A 12911-nucleotide genomic window follows, 5' to 3' on the forward strand; every position below is an offset into this window, starting at 1 on the left:
TAGTAGTAGTGGTAGTAGTAGTATTTGTAAAGACGGGGTCTCCCTGTGTTGCCCAGGCTAGTCTCAAACTCCTGAGCTCAAGCAATCCTCCCACCTTGGCCTTCCAAAGTTCTGAGATTACAGGCATGAGCCACCGCATCCGGCCTCATCTTACTACTTTTTTTATGGTGAGAACAGGCCAAAAGGCAAGCAAAAGCCTTGTCCTGAGAGATGGTGAGATCCCCATCCTGGGATGTGTCCAGCAGCAGTTCCTGCCCAGGAAGCTCTGGAAGGGATGGAGGCATCGGATAATGCTTGTGCAGAGATGCAGCAATGTTGCTCTGCAGATTCAAGGGCGATAGGGACTGCAGGCATTCCTGGCTGTTTGAAAGAGAAGCAGCCAGACAAGGGAAGTGGTTGATGTGATGCAGGCTCCCTGGAGAGCTGCCCTTGACAGGATGTGGAGTGAGAGAGGGTGGGCACTGGGAGGGAAAGGGTGGAGCCAAGCAGATGCCAGGAGCTTACAAGGTATGTAAGTGCCAGTTCTCGATGGTCCTCAGAATGTGTCCAGGTATCAACCTTATGAAATGTCCATGTAACAATGAAGGAGCTGGGCTTTGCGGTCAGTTTTGATACCAGCGGAAACTGAAACACAGGCAGATAGACACACAGGAGCAGGGAGCAGGGAATGAGAAAGAGGCTGGGAATGAGGTGAGGGGTGGGGCAAAATCTTGGGAAGGGCTCTCAGCAACCACCAGCAGAGCCATCTGGTCAGCAGGGCCCTGGGACAGGGCCTCTGGTCAATGAGCCTTTTTCAAAGGCCTGTGAAAATACGTGACATGCCAAAAAAAAAAAAAGTTATTGTATCTAAAATATAAAGGGAAAAGTATGAAATTGAAAGGAATACATTTTAATTAAATGTCTGTAAAACAAACAATGTCAACTTCATTCATGTTTAAATTTAGTGTTTCTGGATTCTCTGTTTGAAAATAATATTAAGGTTTGGTTTTCTCCCTCCACAAAACGTACTGTGCATGCACAGTGCCGGCCTGGAGAACATAGCCAGACATGTAGTCAGTGAGCAGCTAGAATTTCAAAAGCAAGATTAATAAAGTCTTTTTGATCCTTTCCACAGCAAAAATGTGACACTCAATGTGAAATATGGGCATATTCTAATGTGTTTGATATGATGTGGAATGTTGACTCCATAACTAAAAGACCCTGGGACCTGTAATGATCTTAAACTGGCCCTGGAATTGGGGTCCAGGCTAAACTGAACCAAATCTCGGAGGGGTGAAATGAGGGCCCAGCTGATGTCTGGGTAATAACAAGATTAGATGGAACCTCAGAACCTTCCATCTGAACACAAGTGCTTTTAACCCTGAAGGGCTGCTCAGACAGATGAGCTTTTAGAGGGTGGACGTGAAGTTCTCTGGGAGGAAAAAGCACCTTTCAAGCGTGATGAACTGTTAAGTTAGGTCTCCACTAGGGCTAATGTAACTCAGGAAACAGAAAGTGAGCCAGACCAAGTGGGTGGTAAACGACTGCTTGACCGGGGGCTGGTGGCTGATGGCTACCACTCAGCAGCGGCAGGTCTCCTGACTGCAGCTGGGATGTGTCACCCACTCCAGCGCTAAAATTCAACACTGATTGCCAATTCCCCTTTGAAGGGTATTATTTTCTTTAATGATTTCACTCTTCCACTTGAGAAAAGGGAGGAGGAAACAATTGCATTCTCCAGACACCTCTTGCCCCTCGTTCTCTGCCTTCGATCCTGTTCCCAAGCTTACGCCATTTCATATCCTCCCTGTCACGCCCAGGTGTGTACCCTCCCTGCCCAACCCTCCCCAGCCAGGTTTCTTTGGCTGTGAGGCAGCAAAGGTGCCCAGCAGACAACCCTTCTGCCCTCTCTCAGGCTGCATTCAGAGTTGGGAGCAGAGAGGCCAGACGGAGGAGGATGCCACCCAGCCTGGCCGCACAGGGCCCAAGGTGACTGGGTGGACCCAGGCTTCCCTCTCACCCCACCCCAGTGGCTCCGGGCAAATGACCTCAGCCTGAAGCGACCAGTGAGGAGGCGTTTGTAGGGCCACTGGGGTCTGCTAGCTCCTCACTGGCAGATGACCTGGGGGAGGCAGTTTAATAGGTGTGTGTGCCCTTCTGTCATGCGTGTCAGTGACCAGAAAGGCAGAGACCAAAGAGCAAAGGTGAGCGGTGACCCTCTCCCAGCGAGCAGGCCTGGCCCTCCTTCCCCAAGAGCCGTCCCCAGCCCTCCCCTGCCCTCCATGACGGAGAGCACACGTGGCCACTGTGGTTTTCATAATAATGAACTCATGAGGAACTAAAATTCACCTAGCACTTTCCGGCTCCCAGAGAGCATTTCCATTTGATTTGGTAGTGACAGTGATGCTGGGAACAAAGCAGGACAGGCATCAGCACTGTCTCTGTGTAATCGGTGACAATGCGGTTCCAGGGTGCACTGTCTGTGGCTAAGATGTGGACAAGCCCAGTGAGATTCAAACCTGGGTCTTCTGACTCTAAGACCCATAGTGAGCGGGCTTCAACCCTAAGAACCAACGGTAAGCACCAGCTCTCACTGAGGAGACAACCAGGAAATGAGTGTGGATTTGGAGTTGGGATGCACACATGGTGAGTAGCCGTGACCCTAGAATCAGAATATCTGTCTCAAGAAGCTTTCAGGGCTCTTAGTGCACCCGAAGACCCAATCTGCTGAATCATTAATTCACTCAATTTAATCCATTTGTCAAATGATTAATTCACTGATTTTTCCAAATTTACTTGTTGTAGTCGTAACAGCTTGAACAGTAATGTTTTAACAGTGAAAATGTTGGCCAAACAAAAATCTGTAGAAATTAACATGTTTTGCACATGAAAGGCTACCTTCTGGGCAGAATTCCAGCCTTGAACTGTATAATTAGATTGTCTTGGGTACCTCTGGTTTCTTTACGTGCTTTTGAATGTAAGTGTATATTTTCAAACTTGAAACACTTGAAATATTTTTTTCATCAGTTTCTCAAAAGACATTTAAGCCTTAACTTGATTGAGGAAGTGTGGAGAAGTAGGTACACAGAAGAATCTGGCCCTGGAGGCAGCCCTGCCTGGTGTGTGAGCCAGCTCTGCCCCTGTCTTAGCTTTGGCACCTTGGTCAAGTGACTTAGACATATGTGATAGGAGCTCGGCCATATCGCTTACAAATACTAGGGGAAAAAAACACATCATAGCAATAACAAGGTTATTTCTAGGTGGTGGATTGTGAGTAACTTTACTTGCCTCTTAAAATACTTTTTATTATTTATTTATTTATTTATTTATTTATTTTGAGACGGAGTCTTGCTTTGTCGCCAGGCTGGAGTGCAGTGGCACCATCTCGGCTCACTGCAACCTCCACCTCCCAGGTTCAAGTGGTACTCCTGCCTCAGCCTCCTGAGTAGCTGGGATTACAGGCATGTGCCACCACGCCTGGCTAATTTTTGTATTTTTAGTAGAGACGGGGTTTCACCATGTTGGCCAGGCTGGTCTCGAACTTCTGACCTCAGGCAATCCGCCTGCCTCAGCCTCCCAAAGTGCTGGGATTACCGGCATGAGCCACCGCGCCCGGCTAAATACTTTTTGATGTTTTAAAACATCCGTTGAATAATTTTAAGTGTTCACTGTGGAAGAGGAACCACACCAGAGGGCTTCATATATGTTGTTTTAAACCATATATGTTGTTTTAAACTTCATATATGTTGTCATAAACCCACAAGATAGGTAATATTATCACTCATTTACAAAGAAACTGAGGTTCCAAAGCATTAAGTAACTTGCACAAATCCCACAACTCTAACGAGCCTGGTTTCCAATCTGTCTGACTTCAAAGCTCATGCTAATTTGTACTTTCTCTGGCTCAACCGGTGTCCTCCTCTATTAAGTGGGTGTAATATTTGTATCTTAAAATATGGTGGGAGGATGGAATGAAATGATAGGTATGAAAGTCCACCGCAAATGATAAAGCCTTCAACAAAGAATATTAATAACGGGTAACGTACACATAGTGTGCGCCCGGTACTGGGCTGTTCCAAGGGCTTTGTAGATACCACGTTCCCTTAATCATCTCAGTGATCCTGTGAGGCAGATGGCCATTATCCCCATTTTACAGAAAGGATATTGAAGAACAGAGAAGCTAAGTAATATGCCAGGGTCAGACCACTGCACATTATACCAGTTATCCAGATGGGAGCCTTTCAATTAGAAATGACTCCCAAGTCACCTGTTTCCCAATCTTCTCCCCAACTCCTTCCCCAGGGATACACTGTACCTTACTAGGTGGTAGGTTGTCCACCTGGCTCAGCAGGAGGTCAGAGAGATGAGAGGTCAGACATTAGGTTTCGCGCTCGATGGTATGCACGGACCTTGCTTTCTGAGGACTGCCTGGGACAACCACGCACTCCAAAGACACTGCTGCCACCTGCTGTTCACACATTCTCCACCCAATGGCTTCTCCCCAGCACCTACATGCATGATCCTCTCCAGAACATTACCGTCTTTCCCAGACCCATTCTGCAGCCTGGGTAAAAGAATTTAAACTTTTGCTCAGTTTCAAATGCAAGAAGGGTAAACCCTGAGAAATAGAAGAGCTTGAATAAGGGAGCTGAGACACACTTCTGACCAGTGTGACCTCGGGGCCCTTAGCCTCTTTAAGTCTGTTTCTTCATTTGTAAAATGAAGACACCATAATAACATGTGCTTCACGCAATTGTTTTTAAGATAAAATAAGATATTTTTTCCAATCTACAAGTTACTTTCCTATCAGAAAAAAGAATGTTAAATATGTAAAGGGGGCAAGGCAGGATGGGACACAATTAAACATCCTAAATACCTAAAATCATCTCTGCTTACATTACCGTTTTTAACAAATCTTTAACATTTTTTCATAATAAGGCATCTTGATTTATATTTTGCTACTGATTTTGAGCTTATCAAAGTAAATTCTGTCATCCTATTTGCATTTTATTGAGTATCTGAACCAGAAATGTGAAATGGGGAAAAGATTACCTGATTTTTTTTTTTTTTAATGAAAAAAGGTTTCATAATTAAAATGGTCTCTTCCATCTGAGATTCTCAGAATATTTCCAAGATTCTGGTTCACAAGTTTCACATCACTTCTTTCAGGCAAATGGGCAACCTAAAACAGAGAAAATTGGAGTGGCCTTTTTCCACTGAAGTTCCCTTGGGAACTGACACAAATAGCAAAGCTAAGAGGCCTGGCTCCCGCTACGCAGCTATAAACATCACACCAGATTCTGTTTGCCTGAAAACTCCTTCTGACTGAGTCTAGATGCCAGTTGTTAGATGATAGTCAATTTGCATGTTGTAATATTCCTGGATGCTTAACTTATGTTGCTGGTTTAGAAGTTCAGTAAAACTGAAACTGTATTATTAAGTTCCAGCAAGAATGTGTAAACTATTTCAGTAGTATCCACCCTGCTGCATACCATAGACCTGGATATCATGGTTTAAAGGGGCAGATCTAGCTGCTCTCACCCTCTCAAGGGGAGGTGGAGTACCAGCTCATTCTCCTATGTCTTTGGTATGGACAAAAGGCTAACTGAAGATACTATCAGCTACCTGGATTTATCTTTCTGGTGACAAAACTTTTCCCTCTAAAAAAGTAGCCCTTGAAAATTGTCTTTCCTTTGTGGAAATAAAAATAGCATTTTAAAAGAATAGCATTTGATACCTATTAAATTAGTAAAATTTTATAATAAATTGCTCAATGCTGGAATGTTAGCAATGAGATAAAATATGTTAACGGCATCAAAATTGGTGGGGTCCTTTTGAAAAGCAATAAAAATATATTTGCAGGAACTCTAAAGAGTTTTTACGCCTTGAGCTAATAATTCTATCCTGGAGACTTTAGTTTTCAACAAAGGCAAAAAGCTATATTTAAGAAGCCAGTTGTTGTAGCATTATTTTTATTTTTTGAGACAGCTTTTCTCTCTTGTTGCCCAGGCTGGAGTGCAATGGTGCAATCTCAGCATACTGCAACCTCCGCCTCCCAGGTTCAAATAATTCTCCTGCCTCAGCCTCCCAAGTAGCTGGAATTACAGGTGTGTGCCACCATGCCCGACTAATTTTGTATTTTTAGTAGAGATGGGGTTTCACTATTTTGGTCAGGCTGGTCTCAAACTCCTGACCTCAGATGATCCACCTACCTCGGCCTCCCAATGTGCTGGGATTACAGGTGTGAGCCACCGTGCCTGGCCTGTTTGTTGTAGTATTATTAACAGTAGAAAAAGAAAAACCTGGAGACAACCTACATCCTGACCCAAAAGGAATCATGATTAATTCAGTTCATGGAATGTTATTTCACCATTAAAATGATAAACACGGAGGCTATGTAGGAATGTGGATGCCTATCAAAGTATAATCACAAAAAGAAGAAAAAAGAAATGTGGAGAAATGCTTAAGTGAAAAAAGGGCAGAATACCAAAATGATATGTACATTGTAACTACAGCCTTCTTAAATTTAAGTGCTTCTGCCAACTAGGCTGTAATGGGCAAAAACACAGAGCCGTGTTAAGATGGTAGAATTCTGGATGATTTCTCTCTTTTTATTTCCAAATTCCCTTAATATGTTTTCATTATAAAAAGAAAACTGGGGGCCAGGCGCGGTGGCTCAAGCCTGTAATCCCAGCACTTTGGGAGGCCGAGGCGGGCAGATCACGAGGTCGGGAGATGAGAGCATCCTGGCTAACACGGTGAAACTCCCGTCTCTACTAAAAATGCAAAAAACTAGCCGGGCGAGGTGGCGGGCGCCTGTAGTCCCAGGTACTCTGGAGGCTGAGGCAGGAGAATGGCGTGAACCCGGGAGGCGGAGCTTGCAGTGAGCTGAGATCCGGTCACTGCACTCCAGCCTGGGCGACAGAGCGAGACTCCATCTCAAAAAAAAAAAAAAAAGAAAACTGGCCTTTCAGGGTGTAGATATTCTGAGTTAACCTAGTTGCTCTACAGAGTACCTCTTTCTCCAATGGGGAGGCAGCCATGATCTATTTGGAAAAGCCAATGATTTCTCATTCTATCGTAGTAAGCTGCAAAATAAATCCATCAAGCACTACAGTGATCAAACATGATATATTGCAATTAGAAGAAGCAAGGCAGAAAAATATCCTCTATTAAAGAATCTTGTGCTTCTAAATTTTCAGTATGTTGATCTGGGTTGATCTGTGCTAAGGTGACACTTGTCCAGACTTGATGGAAGAATTATAAAGTGACTATGAAATATGTCAAGGCCTGTTTCAGTACCAACTTGCATGTGACTAGCACTTTATAATTGTATTTATTTATTTATTTAGAGACAGTCCCACTCTGTCACCCAGGATGGAGTGCAGTGACGCAATCTCAGCTCACACTGACATCCGCTTCCCAGGCTCAAGCAATTCTTATGCTCCAGTCTTCCAAATAGCTGGGATTACGGGCACCCGCCACCATGCCCAGCTAATTTTTGTAAATTTAGCAGAGACAGGGTTTCACCATGTTGGCCAGGCTGGTCTCGAATTCCTGACCTCAAGTGATCCACCCACCTTGGCCTCCCAAAGTGCTGGGATTACAGGCATAAGCCACTGCACCCAGCCTATAATTTCTTAAATGTTTTCACATCTTTTATCAAGTTTGAGTTTCCCAACTCTGTATGGAAGGCAGAGCATGTAGTATTTTATACATGGGGACACTGAGGCTTAGAAAACTAAGTGATTTGCCCAAGTTCACACAGCTAGTAAACAGCAGAGCTGAAATTAAACGTTAGAGAGCTGTCTGTCATAAGGGGACATGAGTAAACACTCACTTTCAGTGAGTGTTGGCATGTAGCATATCAACTCTGAGCTACATGGATTATGGAGAAAATACTGATTGACTTTTTAAGCCCGGAAAGGAAGTTTTTTGTTTTTTTTTTTTTAAGACGGAGTTTCTCTCTTGTTGCCCAGGCTGGAGTGTGATGGCGCAATCTCAGTTCACTGCAACCTCTGCTTCCTGGATTCAAGCAATTCTCCTGCCTCAGCCTCCCGAGTAGCTGGGATTACAGGCATGTGCCACCACACCCAGCTAATTTTGTATTTTTTTAGTAAAGACGGGATTTCTCCATGTTGGTCAGGCTGGTCTCGAACTCCCGACCTCAGGTGATCTGCCCGCCTCGGACTCCCAAAGTGCTGGGATTACAGGCATGAGCCACCGTGCCTGGCCCAGAAAGGAATGTTTTGTGAGGTATGAATGGTTAGTGTGCCTGGGGAGGCCCATGCAATGACGTGTTGGAGAATCTGATAGCAACATGGTAAGGCCAGAGTGTGGTACAATTGCAGGAAGATGACTCAGGACCTCGGTACCCACAAACAGGAGGCATCTATGAGAGGGAGGCAGAGGTATGCAGTGCCTGATGGAGACTTTGGGAGGAAGATCTAAAGGTGGACCTAGCCTTAGATCTTTGGTCCCGCAGTGATCAAGAGAGCTCAGAGGAAAACCTTTCAAACTTAGACTGGGGCATAGAAATAAAGGGAATAACTCTTGAGATGGTTTCTAAGAAAGAACTAAGTAGCCACACATTGATAACAACAGTCATATTCCCAGCCTCCCTGTGGTTCCTGACATGGCTCTGGGCACCTATGCTTGAGCCAGCAAGCTCGGGCTTCCCACGCTGGGATCTGCAGACTCACCCCCAGACACCTATGGAGTTTCAAATTCTGTCTTTCCATTTGATTACCATTTAAAATTAGATTCATGGTTGCAGGTTCTGGGTCCTCTGGCCAGCCGCTCAGTACCATAACATGGTTTCACAATCTACATTGGCACTGTGTTTAGATGGGATTGGAGCCAAATAATGCTATTTGCATTGTCACAGGCTAGAGGGAAAAAGAATAGAGGTGGACTTACTATGTAAACAAGTAGAGGCCAAAGGACGTCACAAAGCATTGTATGCCAAATGTTTTCCTAATCACTCAAATGGAAAACTGGTGGATACGCAGAGTTAACACACAGTCCATGGGGTACAGGCATGGAACATGCTCAAGAAAAAATATCTGCCCACAACCCCCAGAGCGAGGTGCAGACGCCAACCAAGCAAGCCAGAGTCAGGATCTGGTTCCTGGAGGCAGGAATCCAGGGAAGCCAGAGAGGAGAGAGCCAGAAGGTGAGTGAGTATCCATATTCTTCAACAGCAGTCCAGTGCTAAGACAGGGCATGAGGACCAGCTCCACCGGAAACCAGCCAGCATCTTAACCAGGGAGGAAGGGAAGTGTGTGCTGGGCAAGTGGGGCACGTGACAGAGTGGAACTGAAGTGGCCGTCACTTGCCCTTAGGCCAGCAGGTAAGATTGGGGTGACCCATGTATCTTATGGTAATGAACAAAATCATTACCATGGCATTGTCTTTTTTTTTTTTTTTTTTTTGAGACAGTCTTGCTCTGTTGCCCAGGTTAGCATGCAGTGGCCCTATCTTGGCTCACTGCAACCTCCGCCTCCCAGATTCAAGTGAGTCTCATGCTTGAGCTTCCCGAGTAGCTGGGATTATTGGCGTACGCCAACACGCCCGGCTGGATTTTTGTATTTTTAGTAGAGATGGGGTTTCACCATGTTGGCCAGGCTAGTATTGAACTCCCGAACTCAGGCGATCCACCCGCCTCGGCCTCCCAAAGTGCTGGGATTTTTTTTTTTAACACCTCCACCCCCTCAACCCCTCTCTATCGTGCAAAGTGCAGCCAAGGTCGAGAATCCTAGATGTTAATGATGAAGCCGGAGGTGTGGCTGGGGTCACTGCGCAGGTGTATGTAGATCTCCACAATGAGGCGCAGGGGCATTCCTTAGAAGTGCATTGGGTATTAACAGTGATTAAGCATTAATTTGCTTTCCTCATCCCTTCCCCTTCTCATAATGTGTAATTGAACGAAAGTAATGGAGAGTTTGGAGCACACTGGCCAGGCTTCCTGTCCAAGAGCCTTCAGCCTCATCCTAAGGTACACACTCCTCTCCTGCACTGTGTGCTGGGAGGCTGGGTTTCTAGCCTTTGGGTAGCAGAATCTGACTGAATGTTCCGAAGGGGTCCACTCACTTTAACAAAGGACTTTTTTTTTTCTTTTTTGAGACAGGGTCTTGCTCAGGCTGGAGTGCAGTAGCACAATCTCAGCTCACTATAATATCTGCCTCCCGGGTTCAGGCAATTCTCATGCCTCAGCCACCAAGTAGCTGGGATTACAGGCATGTGACACCACGCCCGGCTAATTTTAGTATTTTTAGTGGAGATGGGATTTTGCCATGTTGGCCAGGCTGGTCTCGAACTCCTGGCCTCAAGTGAGCCACCTGCCTTGGCCTCCCAAAGTGCTGGGATTACAGGCTTGAGCCACTACCCCCAGCCACAAGTGACTTTAATTAAGAGATCCAAATGGTGCCACCAGGACACTTAGGCCCAGAGATTCAAATGTGAAATCCTGGAAATTCTGTCTCAACAAAGCAACCAAGTGTCTTGTTATTTAAAAAAAAAAATCACATTGTGGCCAGGCGCAGTGGTTCAGGCCTGTAATCCCAGCACTTTAGGAGGTCCAGGCGGGGGTATCCCTTGAGGTCAGGAGTTCGAGATCAACCTGGCCAACATGGTGAAACTTTGTCTCTACCAAAAATACAAAAATTAGCTTAGTGTGGTGGCGCACGCCTGTGGTCCCAGCTATTTAGGAGGCTGAGGCCTGAGAATCACTTGAACCCGGGAGGCAGAGGTTGCAGTGAGCCAAGATCATGCCACTGCACTCCAGCCTGGGTGACAGAGTGAGACTCCGTCTCAAAATAAAATAAAATATAAAAAAAAAATATTGGGGGAAAAGTGTTCATGCAGATTCTTATACCAGAGAATCTATTCTAACTGAAAAGGGAAAAAGGGCAAGGATTCCAAGACATGCCTGTTAGAGACATCCAGCCTACAGCAACGAGGCAGAGATTGCTCTGGACTGCGTTGACTTTTGCACCCAGAGTTATTTGGTTTGACAGACTGCCAAATCCTGAAGTTCAAAAGACCGTCACAAGTGGGGAAAGGGGCCAACATTCTTGGGGTTGGATTCCCAGAATTCTCCAAATATGAGTCTCCATAAGTAAGCCTCTCAGTCTAAGGCTCCCTCATGATGGTGGTTTGGTTTTAGAGATAGTCCCTCTCCCCACTGCAAAGAATGTTAGGGGAATTCTGATGATAAAAGCATCAACCATGTCGGCCACCTACGAACTTGAACTTAGATATGTAAACTTCTCCCAGAAACCACCAACATAGTCATGTCTGAAGTTCACAAGGATGGAGCAACCCCCTCACACTGAAGGCAGCTGTTTTCATTAGGCCTGTCACAAAATACACAAGAGCTAGCATTTCCTCCTTTTAAAAATGTTTCATTGCAGACCAGGCACGGTGGCTCACGCCTGTAATCCCACCAATTTAGGAGGCTGGGAGGGTGGATCACTTAAGGTCAGGAGTTCAAGACCAGCCTGGCAAACATGGCGAAACTCCATCTCTACGAAAAATACAAAAATTAGCTGGGCATGGTGGTGCATGCCTGTAGTCCCAGCTACTTGGGAGGCTGAGGCATGAGAATCACTTGAACCTGGGAGGTGGAGGTTGCAGTGAGCTGAGATCACACCACTGCACTCCAGCCTGGGTGACAGAGCGAGACGCTGTCTCAAAAAAAAAAAAAAAAAAATCAGACTACTTAATAGTAACTTACATATGCTGTGAAGCTTGAATCCATCTTCGAAACTTTCCACCTCTTGCCTCGTATTCAAACTGTCACCATCTCCTGTTAGATTTTTACCGCCAAACTACCTCTGAGAAACCAACCACTCCTCTTCTTCTCCATTGCTACCACCCCAGCCAGGTCACCTTCATGTCTCACCTCTGTTACCAAAAGAACCTCCTAACTGCTCTCCCTACACCAATCCTGTCCTCTCCTCCCTCCCCATAACAGCTGTTCACCACGCTACAATCAGGAAGATGGTTTCAGCACACCTGATCCGTCCCCTCTCTCTTCTTGCTGAAAATCTTTGCTCTTAGGCTAAAACTCAAAACCCTCAGGTTGGCCCCTGCCTGCCTATACAACCCCCCTTGACCTTTCCTCCCCATCTGTCTGTCTCTGCCTGCAGCCACAGCCACCTCCCAGCTCCCCGACTCCTCCCTGTTACCTCTCCGATAATCACAGTTCAAATGGCACTTCCATAGGGAAGTCTCCCTTGAGGACCCCCAATCTGGGGCAGGTCTGTTTTAAATTTTCATTAACCTTGTTTCTGTCTTTAAGAGCAATTAATCTTCATTTATAATTACACATACTTGAATGTGAAGATGTGATAACAGAAAATTCATTTTCTCTACTGGCCTCTAGGCTCCCTGAGCCTTACCCAGAGCCTGGCGCATAAACAGGTTCTTGCAGAATGTTTGTAGGATGATTTTTCAGAAAGGTAGAAATTGACTAACACAGAAAATTGAGAATCAGTTTTTTTTTTTTTTAATTTTTTTTTTTTGAGACGAGTCTCGCTCTGTCGCCCTGGCTGGAGTGCAGTGGCATGATCTCAACTCACTGCAAGCTCCGCCTCCCAGGTTCACTCCATTCTCCTGCCTCAGCCTCCCGAGTAGCTGGGACCACAGGTGCCTGCCACCACACCCAGATAATTTTTTGTATTTTTAGTAGAGACAAGGTTTCACCGTGTTAGCCAGGATGGTCTCGATCTCCTGACCTCATGATCCACCCGCCTCGGCCTCCCAAAGTGCTGGGATTACAGGTGTGAGCCACTGCGCCCGGCTGAGAATCAGTTTTTTTAAAAAAGGTCACCACGAAGGAGGTATTCCCCAAATTTTGAGACACGATTACTAATAAAACTCAGTACATGGCCGGGCGCGGTGGCTCAAGCCTGTAATCCCAGCACTTT

The sequence above is a fragment of the Theropithecus gelada genome, chromosome 7a (genome assembly GCF_003255815.1).
Source record: "Theropithecus gelada isolate Dixy chromosome 7a, Tgel_1.0, whole genome shotgun sequence".
In the NCBI taxonomy this organism is placed as follows: Eukaryota; Metazoa; Chordata; class Mammalia; order Primates; family Cercopithecidae; genus Theropithecus; species Theropithecus gelada.